Genomic DNA, 6360 nt, shown 5'->3' with positions numbered 1-6360 from the left:
GAGCTATGTGACTAATATGTACCAAAAAAAGATTTTTTTGGCCTTAATTAAATTCAATAGAGTTCTTTGACACATTTAAAAAATCGATCAATGGGAGATAACTCAATATCTTTACAAAAGATTCTTCATATTCTTCATTGATCATACCATGGAAGTAATATTTACATATAACTTCCATGATCATGCAGAAACGAAATATTAAATCAACAATTTGCATTTATAATTGGGTCATATTCTAAAGAATTTAATCGTTATTCTCCTTAGAATATGATCCAAAGATTTATATATATAATATATATTTTACACTCTCAAACATATATCCATTTCTTTCTCACAAAAACTTTACCATTAGATCAAACGAACTATTTAAAATCAAGCAATGTAAAGGGAGAATTTCAAAATAGCTTGGTTTTTTTCAAAAGTCCTTTTCAATAAGCAGTAATCAGAAGTGTCGCATTATTTTCAGTACAAGTAAAAACATTAGTCTATAATTTTTGAGGTGAGTATTGCCAAAAAGCAATAAAACAAACATGTACTCTTTATTGTAATTCGTGCTATAGTAGAGTTTTTCAATTTCTCTTTGGGGAGTGGGATTTAAGTGGTAGCTGCGGTCATTTGTACTTTACGTATGTGCAGTTTTTTCACCAATTCCTGTTATCCCTGTATATGCATTACAAACAGCATAGACTCTTATATTATATATTCTTCTCTTCTTTGAGGTTTTGAAAATAAATGCCTGTTTGAAAGATACTTAATGTATACGTAACTAAAACATTTACCCAGCAACACAGATAAAACCTGGTGTTATAACTAACCTAACATCTCACTTGTATGGAATTCGCATATAATTATGTTATACTGACAACAGTGTGTGAGCAAATCAAACAGACATAATGAAATTATTTAGATATCTTAAGGCAACAGCATTTCTTTAACGTTGCTAGATGCATTTTTATAATAAATATGTGCCACCTTTCCTTCAAGCAAAAAGTGTGATAATCTAAATAATTAAATGCAACTTTGAGCAACACAACACAAATATAAATATAAAGAATCTAACGATTTGAGGAATGTGTTTCTTAAAATAATTAAAATATAAATTTTCTATCTAATTTAGTTAAGATGACAGGTCTTCATAACTCCATGTATTCACCATGGGATAGTCAGAAAAGTTGAAAAATTAAAACTTACCTATTGAAAAGAATAATTTGAAAGCAGTACGGTAGAACTGATAAGATAAATTTTGAAAAAAAATCAAATCAGTTTCTTAATTTCCAACTCAATACTGGCAGTGTATAGACATTAGTGTCTGCATCCTCCTTGTTTATTGTTGGTGTCATTTTTTGACACGCGAAGCATTTAACCACCGCTATAATTATAACGAAGTTGCTGCCTGACCCTGAACCGATAGTCAACGATTGACTGATGTTTTAAGATCAGATTTGAATTTGAACATTTTTTTTTTTCGTGCGTCCATATGATAACATATTCGGGACAGTGTGTAGAAGGCTTTAAGACACTTTCTTGTTTTTGAAATGTAATTTCTGTTTACTAAGGTTTAGTATCACCACATTCCCCTAAATACCAGTTTCACGGTTTATTTTGCTACATAACATATAGTCTGTACATAAATAGGGGAAAACGCATGTGCGCCGTAAATGACAATTTTAAAAGCAAGAGTGTTTAGGGTTATTCCTATTATAGAGAGGTTTTCATAAAATATTCTTTAAAGTTTGAAGTATAATGTATACATAGTTTAGTTGCACTTGTCCAAAGATAAATGACCATGTATAATATTTTATAGACTAGCCAGTGGGGTTTATGATGTAGGTCAACACTCCATTCAGAATACTGAATGACCTTGTTACGTAGACCCCAATACACCTGTTACTTTTAAGTGTATGAAACTAGTAAGACAAAACAACGATCTTGGCATTCACGTGTATTAGCTTTACTGAGAAAATCTGAATTGAACTTTTTAATCAATCTCAACATAACAACCAAACAAAAGCTACGAATGGCTCAAGACAAATTAACAGCTATAGATCAAGAGAAATGGTTAATTGATGTTTTTGACGATAAAAATTCTGTAAATGGAAACAAGCTTAGAACATTCAGAAGGTTTAAAAACAATTGCAAAACTAGTCTATTTGTTAAAACAATCAACTTTCGTGACCATCGACGCATTTTATCAAACTTTCGATGTGGATCGCTGCCGCTTGCGGTTGAGACCGGACGTTACACCAAGCCGACCACTCCATTATGTGATAGACTTTGTCTTTTCTGCAATAACAATTTTATAGAGACAGAACAACATTTTTTAATAGACTGTAATTTTTATTCAGATATAAGAGAAGAACTTTTTAATTATATTAATGCTTTGAATAACACTTTTAATGCTTTTAACTCTGATGAAAAATTTGATTTTATTATGAACTGTGATCATGCTCAGGTTTTATTAGCCAAGACATTACATCTTATGTTTAAACGTAGGAAAATTAATTTGTAAATTTTTTATCATTATTGATTGTATAAATGAACTTAGAATGAAATTCAAAACAGTGTGGCTGTGGCCATTGATTGACACATTAAATTCATCCATTGACTGGGACAATTTAGTGAACGTTTGTATATAACAACTACTGCTCACTATGTACTTTTTAAAGACACCTAAACTATGGGGTCACCAAAGGTTCTCAACACCTTAATAAAGTAATTCGAAAAACTAATCAGAAATAACACGATGTTTTGATTTATATCAATTATATAAATCAAAACATAAAGGTTATTCCTGATTAATTTTTTGAATTATTTTATAATTAAAGGTGTTAAGAAACCTTTGGTGACCCCACAGTTTAAATGTTTATCGTAGGTACGTCGTGGACAGTGGTCGTTACAGACAAACGTTCACGTAAATTGTCCCAGTCAATGGATGAATTTAATGTGTCAATCAATGGCCACAGCCACACTGTTTTGAATTTCATTCTAAAAGAGTTTTCATAGAATTTTTAGTATCATGAAAAGTTTTATTATTTAAATATTTCTTTTACATTATAGTATATATTTTTTAGTTTGAAAAGGATGAAAGTGTCTCATACGTCTTAAAGGCAGGGATCTAATATGGTTTTAAAGATTTTTATATTGTATATGATGATGTATATTGGATCGTGACACTATAATAAACTATTTACTTACTTACTTACTTACTGTATTTGGAGACGTAGTTTAAATAAAGGTAATTCAACGATCACTTCAAAGATGCAAATGTTTAGTACCTACATTTACGTTTATTACTTTATTTGATTAATGGGATAATTTCTTCGGGTACTAGAGAAACAAGTGTGTTCAGTTGGTGTATTATCTGTGTATTCCAATTGAACAGAACTATGTGTTTTTTTTATTTTAAAGGTAACCTAATAACCGGACAGTTTCAGAAATCCTAGTGGTAGTATATCAGTCCTAAAACAGGAATAGCAAACAGTTACTTGTCATCTACACACCTTAAAGTTGCATCCATCCTCTCACTACACCAAGTGGAGTAAAGTCTCACCCCAACAAACACCACAACCAAGTATAAAATTTACACATAACGATTTTGGTGCTATAGTTTTGTTTAAAATATAAAAAAAATTAACCAACATAAACAAGTAAAGGATTATACAAAATATATCCCGCACATGGCTTATATTTACGGGAAAGTAAATGTGTTCACTGATATCTAATTATATTGACCACTTTTTATAATTGTGTATCTAAAACATAGACATTATAATGTTTGAAGTTCTAAATTATTTATCTGTTTGATAAAAAGTGTATGCTGAATGGAAACAACTATTTCGATTAAAACACATACTGCATCTTTTTGGGGATATCAAACCAAGAAAGTAGAAAGATATCATGGTAACTAAATATGGTGCAACTTAATAAAATCAGGAAACAGAAAATAGAAGTAGTTTTGACTTCAACGTTTCAAAACGTTTTTATTCTTCATGGAATGATGCACTTGTGTCCGATTGAATCATAATTCATCATAACTACTAGTACACTAGTACATACATAATGTGTACATGACAATGTTTTTCTATAAAAAAAATAAATTTAAAAACAAAATCAAGGATAAGTTTTTTAGCGTGTACGCCTATGGAGCAGTCAATTACAAGACTTCAACCTTCACGTCATATAGGCCCCATCTTTCCCTATATAGATAGAACAACACATCAAATTATTTTTACTCATCAAAAGACATTGTGTTAGGCCTTTGCATATTTTTGTTGAATGTTGTATTAACTGTCATATTCAGTTGTTGATGATAACAATGAGAGGATATAACTCGCATAATAAAATATAAATCCAATACAGATCAACTAAATAAACTTCAAAAACAATCATTACAATTTTGTAGTCCTATCAAACCTTTAAGTACACTACTATTCCATTAGGGACCGTTCAATATTTACCAGATGGATTGGCCGGTGCATTCTTAATAATGTTTTATTAAAAAAGTTAATGACCATCCTTTTAAATTCTACAAAAAAGTTATTGCCCATCTAAAAAAATCTTTACAAACAGTCCTTGCCCCTCTAAAACTTAAAGACAATCAAAAATGATTTAGGTTCTTTTTTTAATTTTAAAGTTTACATGTTTATATCTGGAAATAAAATAGACTTTGGTGTAAATATAAAATACAAAAGTGCTAGTTAATTCCATATATACAAATGTATATATATTTATGTTTGTATCAGAAGAGTACATTTTATTGTTTTTAAAACCAGTATGAATATACATAAAATTGAGAATGGAAATGGGCAATGTGCCAAAGAGACAACAACCCGACCATAAAAAAAAAAACAACAGCAGAAGGTAACCAACAGGTCTTCAATGTAGCGAGAAATTCCCGCACCCGGAGGCGTCCTTCGGCTGGCCCCTAAACAAATATATACTAGTTCAGTGATAATGAACGCCATACTAATTTCCAAATTGTACACAAGAAACTAAAATTAAAATAATACAATACTAACAAAGGCCAGAGGCTCCTGACTTGGTACAGACGCAAAAATGCGGCGGGGTTAAACAAGTTGGTGAGATCTCAACCCTCCCCCTATACCTCTAGCCAATGTAGAAAAGTAAACGAATAACAATACGCACATTAAAATTCAGTTCAAGAGAAGTCCGAGTCTGATGTCAGAAGATGTAAACAAAGAAAATAAACAAAATGACAATACTACATAAATAACAACAGACTACTAGCAGTTAACTGACATGCCAGCTCCAGACTTCAATTAAACTGACTGAAAGATTATGATTTCATCATATGAACATCAGGCATAATCCTTCCCGTTAGGGGTTTAGTATCATACCATCATAACATATATGAGAAGAACATAACCCGTGTCATGCCAACAACTGGTTTTTGAATAAATGTGTTTAGTTCCGATGCAAAGACCCTATCAGTGAATCAATATTAACGCCAAAATATGCAATCTTTAATGACCTGTTAACAGTATCATAACTATATCCCTTCTTTATAAGTCTATTCAAAGGTTTTGTTAGTTTTTGAGGTGAATACTGACACCTTTGTGCTTTATAAAGAATATTTCCATAAAAAATTGGATGTGAAATACCTGAACGTATAAGAAGTCTGCATGTTGAGCTATATTTACGAATCATGTCCTTATACCGATGATAAAATTTAGTAAATGTTTTGACTAGTTTGTGATATCGAAAACCCTGGTGTAATAATTTTTCAGTAATACATAAATTTCTCTCGTTAAAAACATTGTTACATACACGAGCGTATCGTACAAGTTGAGATATATAAACACCGTAAGATGGTGACAAGGGAACGTCACCATCTAAAAATGGATAATTAACGATAGGAAATGAAAAATCATCAAAAGAGATTTTAGTATTCAGCTTTCCGTTAGTGATATAGATATCAAGATCGAGGAAAGGGCAGTGGTCATTGTTAGTATTATCTTTATTTATAGTAAGTTCAACAGGATAAATTTCTTTAATATACATACTGAATTCGTCATTATTGAGAGCCAAAATATCATCCAAATATCTAAAAGTATTATTAAATTTGTTTATCAGATGTTGTTTCGATGGGTCTTTGCTTATTTTTGTCATAAATTGTAACTCATAGCAATACAAAAACAGGTCCGCAATAAGTGGTGCACAGTTAGTCCCCATTGGAATTCCGATAATCTGGCGATATACGGAATCCCAAAAGCGAATGGAAATGTTATCTAGTAAAAATTCAAGGGCATATATACTATTAAAGCATGTCCAATTGACATAGTTTTTTTGTTTATTGCTACTAAAAAAATGACCTAAAAGAGTTTGAACATATATATTCAC

This window comes from Mytilus edulis, chromosome 5, assembly GCF_963676685.1.
Source record: "Mytilus edulis chromosome 5, xbMytEdul2.2, whole genome shotgun sequence".
NCBI classification, from domain to species: Eukaryota; Metazoa; Mollusca; class Bivalvia; order Mytilida; family Mytilidae; genus Mytilus; species Mytilus edulis.
Note: the sequence above shows the minus strand (reverse complement) of the source record.